Source organism: Ambystoma mexicanum, chromosome 5p (assembly GCF_040938575.1).
Source record: "Ambystoma mexicanum isolate Mex_15411 chromosome 5p, UKY_AmexF1_1, whole genome shotgun sequence".
Taxonomy (NCBI): Eukaryota; Metazoa; Chordata; class Amphibia; order Caudata; family Ambystomatidae; genus Ambystoma; species Ambystoma mexicanum.
In genome coordinates this window covers 1,291,036,719-1,291,051,982 of record NC_090930.1, presented here as the reverse complement: position 1 = coordinate 1,291,051,982, position 15,264 = coordinate 1,291,036,719, and positions in this window count along the sequence as shown.

Below are 15,264 nucleotides of genomic sequence, written 5' to 3'. Positions count from 1 at the left end.
AACATATATACTGACAGTCAGAATGCTTTCGGGGTGGTGCACAAGTTTGGTCGACTCTGGGCTGAGAGAAGTTTTCTAACATCACATGGAACTAAAATTCAACATGGCCTTCTGATAGCGCAATTGTTGTCTGCACTCACGTGTCCAAAGCTACTGCAATAATGAAATGCGAGGCGCATAAGAAAATAACATGTAACATTGGAAAAGGAAATGCATTTGCAGACAAAATTGCGAAACAAACTGCCACTGATTTGCACACAAAGATGTTGATAGTACAGTCGGAAGAAGTGGCCTGCATGATAGAAAATGTGATTGTCAAAGTCAAAGAGATGCAGGGGAAGCAACTGCTGATGAAATGAAAAGGTGGTCTGAGGGTTCCACAGAATTAGACGTAGAAGGTTGTTGGGCGGACAAAGAGAGTAGAAAATGGATGCTTCCCAACTCCTATGTAAATGCAATGGTCACCATGGCCCACAGCCCCACGCACATATGTGCAAAAAAAATGATTCAGCATCTGTTTACAGTATGGCAGAACCCACACATTAGGAAAAATGCCGAGAGACTAGTTCAGAATTGTATGACTTGTTTGCAGCATAATATTGGAAAAGTAACAGCCACTCCAACAGGTAGTTTTGGCCCCCCTTCTATGCCCTTTGAAGTCATCAATTTTGATTTTATAGAAATGGAAAGATGTCAGAATCTTAAATACATCTTGGTGGTAGTCTGTGTATTCAGTAAATTGGTGGAAGCATACCCGCTAAAGGACTGTACAGCAATAAGCACAGCAAAAGTTATGCTAAAAGAGTATTTTTCCAGATTCGGCCTGCCACAGGTTATATGGTCAGACAACGGCCCGCCATAATTTTGTTTATTACGCCAGCATTTTGTTGCCGCCGTAATATTACAGATTTGTGCAGGCCTTCAGATTGATAAGCGATTCCATTCCGCCAGTCACCTGATGAGTGCTGGTCCAATTGAGCGTCAAAACAGCATTTTAAAGAATAAAATAAGTAAGATCTGTGCAGGGAGTCAATTAAAATGGACAGATGCATTGCCTTTAGCTTTGTTGTGAGCAAGGTCTGGACTATCCCCATACAAAATTGTTATGGGGAGACCTGCTAATGTTTGGTGTGCACCGCAGCCTAGGCGTCTGAGTGAAGTGGAATACCCTGTGCTTAGTACATACTGTGACATTTTAACACAGACGCTCCGTTTGATTCATCAGCAGGTGCAGGAGGCCCTTCCTGTCAGATATGCAGGCCGGGGGCATTGTCTGCAGCCAGGCGAGTGGATACTGGTGACATTTTTTTTACGAAAAACATCACTTGCACTGAGGTGGCTGGGCCCTTACCAGATACTCTTGGCAACACAGACTGCGGTCCACGTGGATGGTCATAAGGCGTGGATCCATGCCACCCACACAAAAAGAATTCCATCACCATTGAAAGAACTGCCTGACACGGACGACCAGAAAGAAACAGCTGCCTCCGACTCAAAAGACACCATCGCCAGTTCTCTGCCACAAATGTTGCCTGAACCTGAGAGAAAGCCTGAGAAGATTGCTAAAAAGGAGAAAGGGCTAAATGTGCCCCAACTTTACTCAGCTGAATCTGCATCGCCACAGGCTGCCATAAAGCCTGCCTCATCAATTACTGCATCACAGGCTAACACTGAGCCTGCCTCTGGAAGTGCATTTGCACTGTTAATTGATCACACAGTACCTGGAGCGATAAGGTACGATCTGATCTTCGCATTTTGTTGTTGCCTCTATTCCCATCACGGATGAATTGGGAATCGGAGGCCTAGGGAAGTGGAGCGTGGGGGTTGTACCAATCTGGGAGCTCTGGAATGTGGCTTCCTGGTGCTAACTTTGAGAATATAAAAATCCATTTGCTGATCACCCCGTGCGAACGAGCGGGGAGCAGATGGTACAAAGGCAATTGATGTATGCTCTGGAGTCTTATGAGCAATGTGCAAAAGCACGACAATCTTGCCACACATTTAGCAATCTAGGCTGCTGAGAATTGGCTTAAAACACTTTGTTAACGTCTTCGAACATATTGGTGTTTTTAAACGAGCACTGCGGTGAGAAGTATTCATGACAAACATTGTTGGAGAAGAAGAATCACGCACAATGCTCGTACTTGCTTCTGCCCCCTCTTGCACCAACGCTGATGATGTAATAAATATAGAGACTATAAAGAAATGTAGAAAGAATTGCTGTAAGAAAGTAATGTCAATGATTATGACACTTCTGGGTATTCTATGTACCATTATCCCAGTATTATGGTATTTGGAGAGAGTGCACCCATTGAGTTCTCTTTTGCCTGCCGCAAAAGTACCTGTCACAGACAGTCCAGCCCATGTACTCTCTTATACTCTCCCTCCAATAGAAGAAAGACACAGGGAAGGTTATGGTAATAACACATTGCTTTTAATTATGAATATGACTCACTCAATCTTGAATAAGACTAACTGCTGGGTCTGCATGCATTTACTCCAGCATGGTGGAAAAGGAATAGGTTGGTATGTACAGCCATTACCCCTTAATATAGCATGCTATACATCACTAAGTGCACTCTTTTATGGAAAGTGGAATAAGAGTGACACAGGTCAATTAGACAAGACAAACATAGAAGAATTAGAAAACATGGTAATGAAACCCTTAGGTTTTACCATATTTAACACAGCAAGATTAATAAATCCAGTAGTGATGCCAGTAGACAGACTGTATGTGCCTTATAAGTCAACTGTAACCACGTTTCACATGATCCCAGTAGGGAACACAGATGTAGTGCCCCCCTCATATACAATAAATTACAATCCTTGCACTGTTCCATTTTGCTTACAAAAGAAAGGTTTGTATTCAGTAGGGACATTTGATAGATGCATGAATATTTCAGTACTTGAGGGAGAAGAAGAACCAATATATGTAGGTGACCCCATTTATTTTGTATGTGGAGAAAAAGCTTATCCCTGGCTACCTAGAAATTGGGGTGGAACATGTTACTTAGGGTACGCTTCCCTGGGGTATTCCTTTCCCAAACATCAGATATAACGAAACTATCAAGATCTCGGCGGGATGATGAAGCAGGATTTATTGCGGGAGACATAGCAAAATCATTTATACCATTTTGGGGCCAAGCAATAAATTCATATAATATAAGAAGATTGACAACATTTTTAGAAAAAACAATGGAACGACTGATATACTGTATAATATGACTCTAGAAGAGAAGGCAACTAGATTGATGACACTTCAGAATAGAATGGCTCTTGACATAGTTTTGGCTGACCGCGGAGATGTTTGTAAAATCGTGGGGTCAGCGTGCTGCGTATTTGTAAGTGATTCCTCCCCTACGATTTTTGAGGCAATAAAGAAGTTACACATTCCGAACTCTGACCTTCACCCCCGACAGGTGGTTGGGAACTCAATATAAGTTCCTGGTTTTGGGAGTTACTATGCTCATGGGGATGGAAACTAGTTGCAATTTTAGCAACGATACTCGGAATCTTCCTGACATGTTGTTGTTGCATACACTGGCTGCCAATGATTTACTCTGAAATAAGTGATGAATGCATACACATGATAACAGAGAAAACAAATCCCAAAGTGGATACGAATGCAAATAACGAAAGGCAAACTATAAAAGAGTTTATGTCGATTTATATTGATGATGACGATTACAGTAGTATGCATAGTTCAGAATTAGATGTATGGTCAGAGGAAGGTGCAATGTATGATTGATGCGCTTGGCTTACGGCCAAGAGGACTGTTTGTTAGTCTAGAAAATACCCCACCATAGCATAGATGCTATATTATGTCGGCCGAAAACCAACTGCATCATATGCCCAGCATCGCCAGTACAGAATCGTCTGCATAACCATAGAGCGTCCATTTTGTGCCAACAGAATCCGCCATTTTTGCTTCCTCTTGTTTTTTCTGTTTAAACGCTTTGCAAAAAACATGAATTTAATTCTGTTCTGCTCCAGCACGGAGCGAGGCCACAAATTACATATGAGAGACCAGGCCAGACAGAAATACATTGTTTTCCTCCCTCACCAGTTCATGAAGGCAAGCAGAGAGCCATTTAATCACCAAGTCAGGTGCCAGCTGGTCTCGCTGAAACTGCAGAAACTGTAGAAATAGACAGCTAAAGACATGAATTATATTCTCTTTCATGGCCCCCCTTACTGGGCCCCTTTAGGTCGAGCTGACCTCTAGCTCACAAATAGAAACTAGAAGATAGCAGGTCTTGGAATGTGTCTCTCCTACGAACACAGTTCGCTCACTGAACAAGAGCATTATATTCTCTGTAACAAAGAATAGTGTCTGCGCCTTTGCAGATTGGATCTGTTGCTAAATTAATGTCTTAGGAGGTGTCATACTCGTCATTATTGTCAATCACCGAACCCTTGCTCAGGAAGGTACATTATGGGCGGTTTTGATGTGTCACAAACTGATAATATGATGATCTTTTTGTATATATGTCACTGTTGTAGAATGCTGGCTCTCTTGAGTCTCATGAGGTCTGGGTGACACACATTGCGAGACATGAGATCCAGTCGGCCGACTGAGACTATTTGCTTTGCAATAAACCCTAGATTTTGGGAATTGAACCTCGTGTCTGGCATTTCAATTTGTGTATGGTGATTATGCCTTGTTTCCATACATGAGGGTCTTCAGGGCCCGTCAACAATGCTCGGTCCCTCTGGCATATTTGTGGAGAATGTTTATACCCCTCCAATTAGAAAATTCACTAGCTACCAATCAATTAGTGACTGGTGGGTGAACGAGTATGAACTTGTGCATGCGTGGCTTGGGCTGAGGGAAAGGGCTTTGGAGCATGGACATTTTCTTACATTTTTGACTGTTATTTTGGGGCAAAGCCAACTTGGTGAATGTTATCACTTAGATGAGTGTTTGGGTGGGGTGTTTATAGCACACTGGGCAGTGGTCGAAGTAGATGAAAATAAGTAGTGAAATTATGTCCCCTACTCGACTGCCCCTGATCCCCACAAACTCCTTAACCACACCCCTCCCACGCACAATGCAGACCCCCAAACACATGCATCTGCTGTTTAAGGGAACATTCAGTGCAGTGCACTGAAGTGCTCATTTCAACTTCTTCCTACACTTTTATTTTAAAACGAAACCATTCCGGAATGGTTCCTTTTTAAAATAAAAGTACTGGAACAGGAAAAAGTAATAAAAAAAAGTTGAAGAGCACTGCTCCCAATGGTTCTCATCCACTTCGACCATTGACAATGGGCTAGACAGGCTCACATTTATTTCTGTTGCATGGTATTTTCTACTCACATAAGGGGCAATGCCAATATGATGTGTGTTCTTAAATGTGGATGTTTGGGCCCTTGCGCAGTCAGCAAGTAAATGTATTCTTACTGTGGCATTGCACTTTTTATTGTTGTTAATGGCAAAGTCAACACGATGAGTATTCTTACATGGTGGGTGTAGGCATTTATGCAGCCAAATAAGGAAATGGTTCCTTACTGCAGTTGCTGACTCTGGCTTTGAGGGCAAAGTTATCATGAAGAGTGTTCTTAAATGGTGGGGCGCGGTTTTGTAGCAGTACAGCAATAACATACATTTTTATTCTGTGGCAGAACATTTTTGCTGGCATTAAGGGTGAAGCCAACAAGAGAATGTTTGTACATGGGGATGCTGGCATATACTGACAGAGCCATGAGTTAACATGTTTCCTTATGGTGTCATTCTTGTGGTTAATATTAATACAATATTGGCTGGCACATTTGGGTGTCTGGACCCAGGCACAACACCCTTGTTTCTGTGCTAGGTGGACGTTTTAAAGTTTGATTAAAACACATACTTTCACCTTTCAGCTAGTGCAGTGTGCGGCGTGCACCTGCAACACCAAAACCATCAAGTGCCTTGCACATGCATGGTGGTTCAGACCGGCATGGAGTGTGGCGCAGCACATGCTTTTGTTGCTAAGCCTGGCTCGCAACGGGGCTCCCACAATTTTTTTTACACCACTGTTTATAAACTCCCACAACTTTATATTATATGCTATCCCACCTCATGATAAGGCCATATCCTGAAAACAGGTGGGGGCCGATTCATGGAACATATGTGTGCCAAAAATCATGGCGCAGGCCAGCACAAGGTTGAAAAAGCAAGCACACGTGCACGTGTGCGATTCATGGAAGGCCCTGCGCGTGTTTCCCCTGGGAAGTGCACCAAATCCGTGCGTGGCGCACACGTCATTGCAACATCCAGAATTCCATGCACGAGGTGCACAGCAAAAGTGCACAATGTTAGCGCACACACCAAAAAGGGGGCGGAACATGGGGCATAACGTGGGGAATGGGGAACAATGCGTGAAAATAAGGGCGTAACTGGGGATATACTGCTGGGAAGTGCATGGAAAGCCCACATGCTCGTGAACCACACATATTCATGGAATCGAATAGGGGAAACCCGCGCATGTCCAAAGACACGCACAGGCCTAAACACGTCCACCACATGAAGGCAGGCGTTAGCATCCCTGCACATTACAAAAGTGTGCGCAAACAAAAAACACGTATATACAGCTCCGATGAATGTCCCATTCTGTGGCCCCCTAGGAGAAATGATGTGTCACGCAACGCATAGGCATCCCCGAAAAGCAAGAAAAAGAGATAAGCGACCCCTGTTCCCACGTGCATGTAAAAAAACACACGCAGTACGCTGTGGCAGCCAGGAGCCCAAAAAATATGCATGCGATCAAAACACAGGCTAGTATGCCAGTAAAAAAAGGGGTTATGTGACAAACATGGACACCCACAGTGAGAAAAATAGCGTGTGCGACTCACCGTCTGCCTTGCGTGTAGAAGAAGAACACGTAGCCAACACCCACCCAATGTGAAGCAATCGCGTGTGAACCCCAGCACCTGGAAAACACACGCACCGCTTCCCACACAAAGCACGTACAGAGCGATGAAAACCCACATGGGATCTTCAACCCGTGCCAGGGGAACACCCGCGTGTGTCACGTCACAGATGCGCTTACGCGCTAAGGGCCTTTCCTCCAATTAAACACTGACGTGCAGTTTTTACACGTGCCAAATCACTCCATATCAAGCTGGCCATGTGACAACAAACGGAAGACGACGCTCCTGCCCAGAAAGCCGAATTACTGCCCCCAGAGCCCCAAGCAGCTTCCCACGAGCCAACTGCTGCTGCCTGCCTGTCTGCTGCCACTGTGCCCTGCCATTTGGTGCCGGCACATCTGCCATCTGCCATCTGTAGGGTTCCAGTTGCTGTGACCACCCCTGCTGGAACAGAAGACTCTCGACTGGTGTTCCATCACTCCACAGCCCAGCCCTAGGACCCAGTTGCCCACCCTCACCTGCCTCAGAGATTGCCATGTCCGACACAACAGCTTCCGGCACCAGTAGCAACCCCCCACCACAGAGGCAGAGGGCTACCAGCTTCAGTGAAAAGGACGTTGGTATCCTTGTTGAGCAAGTTCTGGGGCATTATGATGCCCTCTTCACACCATCACGCGTCGACAAGGAAGGACGTCAGAGGATCTGGAAGGACATAGTGGGTGCCATCAAAGCGGAGGGGGTGGCACCGCGTGACATCAAACACGTCCTAAAGTGCTGGGAGGACTACGAGTCCAGGACCCTCAAGAAGTCCCGCGCCACTTGGAAGCAGCGGATGCAGTGGGGCATCAGGCCCTGCTTACCACCCAGCAGATGAGGGTCCTGGAGCGCATTCGTCCAGTGCCTCACCACCAGATCCTCAAGATGCAGGCCCGTCTGGAGTCATGCAGTAAGTGCCCATGCATTTACGCTTGAAACAGTGCATGTTAAAGCATGATGGTAGTTAGCTGTCTGGCTGCATGTGTGACATGGGTCATGTATGGATGTGTGTGTGCAGGGAAATGATTGTGCTGCATGTTAGTCTAGTCAGGCGTGACCCACATGGATGGTGTATGTGTTGCAATGCATCATGCTGCATTCGGAATGCACACATGTATGCATGCCTGTGCCTGTACTTTGACATGTTTGGGGTGTGAGAGATGTGTGCTGCTGTCATGGACATGCATGATGTACATGTCCGTTTGTCAGAGTAGTGTGTGCGCCATGGATGCATGACACATGTCCGTGATGATGTGTTGAATCACTGATACAGCCTACTCATCTTTGTATCCACTGTGTCTGTGGGCATACAGGGCCAGATGCATGACACTGCGGTGATGCGTGTGCATGTGATCAGCATGTCCCATGATGCATGTGAGTTCCAGGCCACCATTGGATGTTTCTACGGTGCGGTGGACATGGATGCAAATTATTGTTGCATGTGCCATGCCGGTTCCTGCATTTGTGTTGCCTGCACTGACCTTTGTGTTGTGGAGGGACATGATGGAAGTGACATTTGACAGTGCCACTCATGTGCTATTGCTTCCTGTCTAGGGAACTATTGTACAGTACCCTGATGCTTGTGTTCTATGTCTCCCTTTACCTTATGAGAAAAAGTTGGATGAACACGTCCAGCTAAGTCTGGCGCTCTCCGTTGGAGCTCTTCTGGAGCTCACTGTTCAGATTGTGTTTGTTTTAATGTTTAATAAGCTTAGAGTTCATCGCTCATGGATATCTAAAATCGTATTTAGAGCCACTTTAGAAAAATTTCAAGAGTATAATCCTGAATCTGAGGAGCATCAACAGCTGGGTGTTTTGCTAAATAAGAAGCAGACTTGTTTCATTTTGTGTACGGTTGTTTTAATGCCAATGCATTTTGGAGCGTATCTCCTTCTTCAGGGCGTTAACCATACCACTTATTGTAAATTCTTAATCATTTTTCTGTGGTGTCTAGCACCCTTCTTTAAAGAACAACTTCTTACGTACAGCACTCCAGCCGTCTGTATTCCGTAGTGTTGTTTAAAGGTCTGGATGAGCTTCTCTCTAATGCTATGTCTCCCTTTACCCAGCGGCGAGTGAAGAAGAGGGCGGAGATGGCACTGTGCAGCAAAGCGGCGTGGATGCCTCCACCGGCCGGTGACGCAAAGCCCAGTCACCCTCCCAGGAATTACCATCATCCGGGAGCAAGGGGAATGGTGCAGCAACTGCCACTACGGCTGCAGCGGAAGGGGTGGGTGAGCCCCACAGGGGCTTGCTACGGCGGAAGACAGTGTGGAGCCATCCAGGTTGGTGGTGTGCACAGAGGAGGAGGAGGCTGCTACTGAGCCGCACTTTGGGCCTGGTGGGGGTGGTACCACTGGTGCAAGTGGTGCAGTCCAGGGGCAGGGGCAGGAGGCCGCACAGGTCACCGTGTGACTGCACCACCATGCACCAGCAGGGATGCCCCATCCCAGGCCCGTCCGCAGGTAGGGGGATGTCCACATTATCTGGCACTCCTCTACCTGCAGACGAGGGGACCCGTGATCATATGGAGTCCGTCCTGATTGGTGTCGCGTTGGGCACGCGTGACATTTGTGATGACGTGCATGCTTCCTGGGGGGATCATGCACGTCATCACGAAGAGCTGCGTGCCAACGTTGCCCAGATGGGGGGGGCTTTGGTCGGGGGTTTCCTACATGTATCAGGCACTCTGCCAGCCCTCTCCTCCTCTGTGCAGACTATGCAGCAGTCGTTCTCCATGCCGTCTTCCGGCCCAGATGCCACCAGGGACCCCTGTGGACCTGCCCTGAGCAACGCAGCCAGCTCGGTGGAGATCCAATGCCTGCCACAGTCGGGAGTCGGAGGTCCAGCAGGGTGGACATCCCAGCAACTGGACCCCAGTAGATGGAGGATGTGCCGGCATCATCGTGCAGGGCACGTGCACAATGGTGGATTCCATTAGCCCGGATGCCGTTGTGCTGGCATAGGCAGTTGCGTTGGAGGCAGCGGCATGCTCAGCGTGGGAGGCATCATAGCTAGGGGCCATCAACATCAGAGGGGCAGGCATCAGCCAGAGGGCAGGAGGACCCTGGAATGGGAATGTCTTCCATGTGGCAGCGGTTAGGCCAGAGGATAAATGCAGAGCGGCGGCTGGCGGAGGAGGCACGGCTCACTATGGTCAGGGCGGAGAACTCCATGCGCAGGGCATTGTGGCGGGTTGAGTGCCTCGAGGCAACTCGCAGGGAGTTGGAACAGGCCATTACTGCATCCCTGCGAGACCTCGAGGACAGGGAAGAGGCCCGCCTCCGTGACATCGATGTGGATTTCGATGATGCCCTAGCCCGGAACATCACAGAGTGAGATGTAGGACTTGCCCGCTGCCATTGTATATAGTTCATTAGTCTTAGGTTGCCTTTGTTTTTCTTTTATTTTGGAGTTAATGGATATTGCTCCACTTCGTGTATATAGTTTTTTCTTCATAGGACTTTTAGGTTTCCTTTTGTTTGTGGATCATGGACCATTTGGACTTCCATTGTATATAGTTGCAGACTTGTACATACTTTCTTTTTCTATATTCCCAATGATCAATGGTATTTTTTTTATTTGGATTATATTTTCATTATGGACATTGGCAATGGACCACTTGTTTATTGTATATGATTTAGCTTTTTTTTTACTTCATTGCATTAACAAATTTGTTTGTCTAAATCAGTCATTGTACATTGATTTTCATTTTAAAATTCCTCCAAGTCAGTTCATTATGTTTGTAATACATTTTTTCTAACTTCTAAATTGGTGTTCTGTTCGGTCATTGGTTTTGTGCATGTCTCATTAAACATTTCCTCAGTCATGTGTTGCCACTGTGTGGCTCCGTTGTGCATTCCTGCATGCGAATGGTGGTTCATTTAGACTATCATGGCATGGGTAATTTGGGAGTGGATTCTGTGGATGGTTGCATGATTGAACTGCGGGGCAAGGGGGATTAGGGTTGGCTTTAGGGACATGGGTGTGTTTTGTTAGGACATATTGTTTGTTGGGACATGTGTTGGGGCCTGCTGGCAGGTGCCCGTCACTGCTGGGTGGGTGGGGATGCAGGGGGACATGAGTCGGGGCCTGCTGGCAGGCGCCCGTCACTGCTGGGTGGGTGGGGGTGCACGGGGACCGGAGTAGGGGCTTGCTGGCGCTGCTCATCCCGTGCATGCGCCGCTAGGTCACACTTCTTCTTAAAAAGCTTCGAGTCCGGGGAGGCTACCTTCACTCCCATGTCAGAAGCCAGGAGCTTCGCATTACAGATTTTAAGCTGATGACCGGGTAAGCAGTAATCCTCTTGAGGGGATACTCGAGTTTTGGGTAATGATGGGGTGATATCCATAAACAGCTAAGAATGGCTAGTTATATAAAATCTGGTTATTTTAGAGAGATTGATGTCGATGGATATGTAGTGTATTTCCTGGTATTTACTGAACTCCTCACTTCTTTGAGTGTAGGAGACGAGTTTAATTATGACATATTAGGCATGCACACAGACTATTTCCCAACAGAATTAGGGAGTAGAGCGTGTGCATTTAATGCTGAACGTAGAGATAGCAAAACACTAAGGTCTATGGCATTACACCATATGCAGTTAATATATTTTATTAATTGGAATTAAATATCCACCTTTTCTTTAAGAATCTACTGCTCCTGTATAGACCAGATTTGGAAGTGAGATACCGGCACCCTCCTGGACATGGATGCAGGGACATCATCTACAGCAGGGTTTGCCATTAAACATGGGATTACGGATCCCACTGACACAGTTGACGAGGTGGGTCATCATCACTTGAATAGTGATAAATGAAAGCACTGGTATTGACCTTTATCCTAATGGCGGGTTCCTTTTTTCCGCCGTAGGTTTTGAAAAGTACATAGGAACACATGTTCTGGAACCAATGGTAGCATCTGCCCTGAAGATGGACTGAGTGATAGTCCGAAACGCGTTGGCAACAAACTGATTACATAGAGTTGGTACCTTTTGGGATTGATGAACCTCAACCAGTCGAACTTTTGTAGTTACATTGATGAACTGATACACAAGATCCTTGGGACTACAGGACTCCACACCAATAACCCGCCAAAAGAAGCGAGTTGTATTGTGATATTTCAAAATTGTTGTTTTGAATAACGACAGTGTACCGTCCTTGGTAAACACTAATTGGGGAATTGTTTCATTATATAAAACATGTAGTTATTTTGATTGTCCTAATTTACCTTCAAAAATTATTGTTTAATGTCCTCTTTGAAATCTGACAATATCAGTAAAAGGTTGTTTTTTCTTTTCTCGAACAAATGGTGTTTCTGAATTGCTTATTGACAATATTGAACGTTTCGATTGAATGTTGCTATTAGAATGATGTGAATTTCATAACCTACGCTAATTACTAGCCAAACTAACACACAGGGAGGCTTTTCATCTCCCATCTGGAGTGCACTGTGGGCAGGCAGGTAGCAATACATGTCTCTTTCTCGCTTGCTGGCAGGTGCCCGTCACTGCTGGGTGGGAGGGAGTGCAGGGGGACATGAGTCGGGCCTGCTGGCAGGTGGCCATCAATGGTGGGTGGGACATGCGTAGGGGCTCACAAGTGCATAGTGCCATGTTGGCTGCCTGCGGGGCATCCCCAGGTTGGATGGGCTGCCTGCGGGGCATGCCGGGGTGGATGGGCTGCCTGCAGGGCATGCCCAGGGGTGTAGGGTAGTCCCCTGTGGTGTGGGGAGGGGGGGTGGGGCACACCCGGGAGGACCCACACTGCCAAATTTCATGTAATACTCCAAGCGCACCCCGGAATACACGTACCCCTCTCGCGCCAGAGAAATCGCATATAAAATTCCCTGCGCACCCCTCAGAATACACATACCCCTCTCGCGCTAGCGAACTCGCGTGTGAAACTCCCCACGCACCCCTCAGAATACACGTACCCCTCTCACGCCAGCGAAATCACGTGTAAAACTCCCCGCGCACCCCTCAGAATACAAGGGGTGCGCGGGGAGTTTTACACGCGTTTTCGCTAGCACGAGAGGGGTACGTGTATTCAGAGGGGTGCGCTGGGAGTTTTACATGCATTTTTGTGGTTGGGGGGCTGTATGCTGGTCCACTGGCCTTTGCGCCATGTACTGGATTTGTGTGATGTTTATGGCGCACGGGGTGGGGTTGGGGGCATAACTGGTGCTGCTGCAGGATCGCTGCACCACTCTGCGCCACGGCTTGCTCTGGATGTTGAAAACCATGAATACGCTGTGCACTGAAATGGGTTTTGGCGCACGCGGCTGGCGCAGACTGCCGCACGCGCACACTGTGAGCCAGCCGCATGCGCCACTTGTGCGCTGATTTCTATGAACTACCCCCATGGTGTTTAAAATGCCACGTTTTTACCATTACCACCGCTCTCACAGCAACGCCCTTTGAGTATTTACATTGGTCTGCGCCAAACACAAATCATTCAGATAAGAAACCTGCTAGCCCATTGCCTCTTTGCATACTGCAGACTTCTGAAAGACGGCCATTTCTTTCTTTGCCTGCCTCCATGGCTGATGCTGCACCAGATATAAAATCGGGTCGAGAAACACTTTCGCATTAATAAAGACCGTGAATGTGACGTCCCTCGCAGTACATTTGCATTAATCACCGAGGCTGTTGTCGGTGCCCTCTGCGTGTCACAGCAATTCATTAACTTCTAACTTCATTACAGACTGGGTTAAAAAGAAAGATGTGGTACCAACAGTGGGTGCGTATTAAAATGTTGTGACCTTCATGCCTCGTGATTTATTAGACTAATATAGCAAAGGGGCAATATCACGTAAACAACATAACATATTTATCAACTGCATCTAGGCAGAGTAACTTGTGATAAGGAAGAAGCTGGATTTATGGCCAGCATGCAGCGAGTTTGCTACCAACGTGATGTACAATTATGCAGAATTCTCGACCTGGGTGCTTCGTTTTGTGCAGGGAAGTGTAACTCTTCTTTCATTTATAACCAACTCTCGCGGTGATGCTCTGGCTTTATGATTGTGTTTTGCAACCTTAATGTCACACTCAGGCGCTGAATGGGAATATGCTCCGCATTTATTCAGTTATGTGCTGTAGTATGTGTCCTTCCCAGATCATTAACTTGGAAAGCGCGCAAGGTCCAGCATCTCCGTCACAAACCTCGTTCTTGTAAGGTGTGAAGATGAGCGTCATTATACCAAATTGTGTCCCCGTGATTGTTATGAATGGAAGTGCACTTTGAAACGAGTTTTTCCTTTCTACAGTTTTATAACTATAACGATAATTCCAGTGGCAAGATACAGTACACGCATAATTATGTTGCAAGAAAATAAAGTGGTAAATTATATGGGTCGAGAGGTGCATATAACTTTAATAACTTGTTATTTCATCTAGCCCTTTTGTTCAAAGCGCATTACGTAGATTACGTAGAACATATTTACATACATTATTGGTACCCAATCCAAATTGGTATTTGTATGATATAGTTGTTTTTCCAATTTTCCAATAATTTTCTGTAGGGATGTAAAAGCCTTACTCTTTAATGTGGACTTTGTCATTATTTCTAAAATCCTTCTTGTTTGCAAACATGTTTATAAATAATACCCCTGCCATTTTACAAGTCCCCAAAACTGTGCATCAAATATTAACAATATTTGAAACGTGTATGCATGATTTGATTTTGATGCATGTGTAAATGCATTGAATTTCGTTGGTGTCTGACATATATTATCTGTCACCTGCTAAACGCTCAAGCATTCCATAGGAACCTGCGTGGAATGTCCACCCTCATCGGTGATTGGCAGATGGCTTTCTCACTTGTTTGCAGCATAAAATACTAAAAATAGAATGGGTTCCAACTGAATGTGCGATCACTTATTGTACTTCGCAGTAAAGACAAGAAATATTGCAAAGAAGGTGTGATTGTCACAGGTTTCCCATTTTCTTCCCTGTTTTCGCTGCTTGCTGGACTCCTTGGGAGGAGTTTTCTTCTTTACAGTTCAGGTTTTGTACAACCCTGCTCGGCTGTCTTCGGCTTCCAGCGTTCGTTCAGCTTCTATGTCGGGGATCAATAGGAAACTTCCAGGAAGTCCAGGATACGAAGAAGTGTACTCGGAGGCGGGTACACGGAGTCCGGGAAGAAAGCAGGATAAGAAGGAAGGAGAATAGTAGGAGAAAGCGGAGGGTCCGGGAACCAGGAAACAACAGAGTTCCGTGAAGGCGAACTACGGAGCACACGTCTAGCCACAGCAATCAGTAGCGTTGAGGCGCGCGGGGCCGCAGGGGTGTGGCTACTTTATAGGACGTACTGCATCAGACATAAAGGCTGGGAGGCAGCGTTTGGTGCTTAACGGCCATGTTGGAAGTACCAA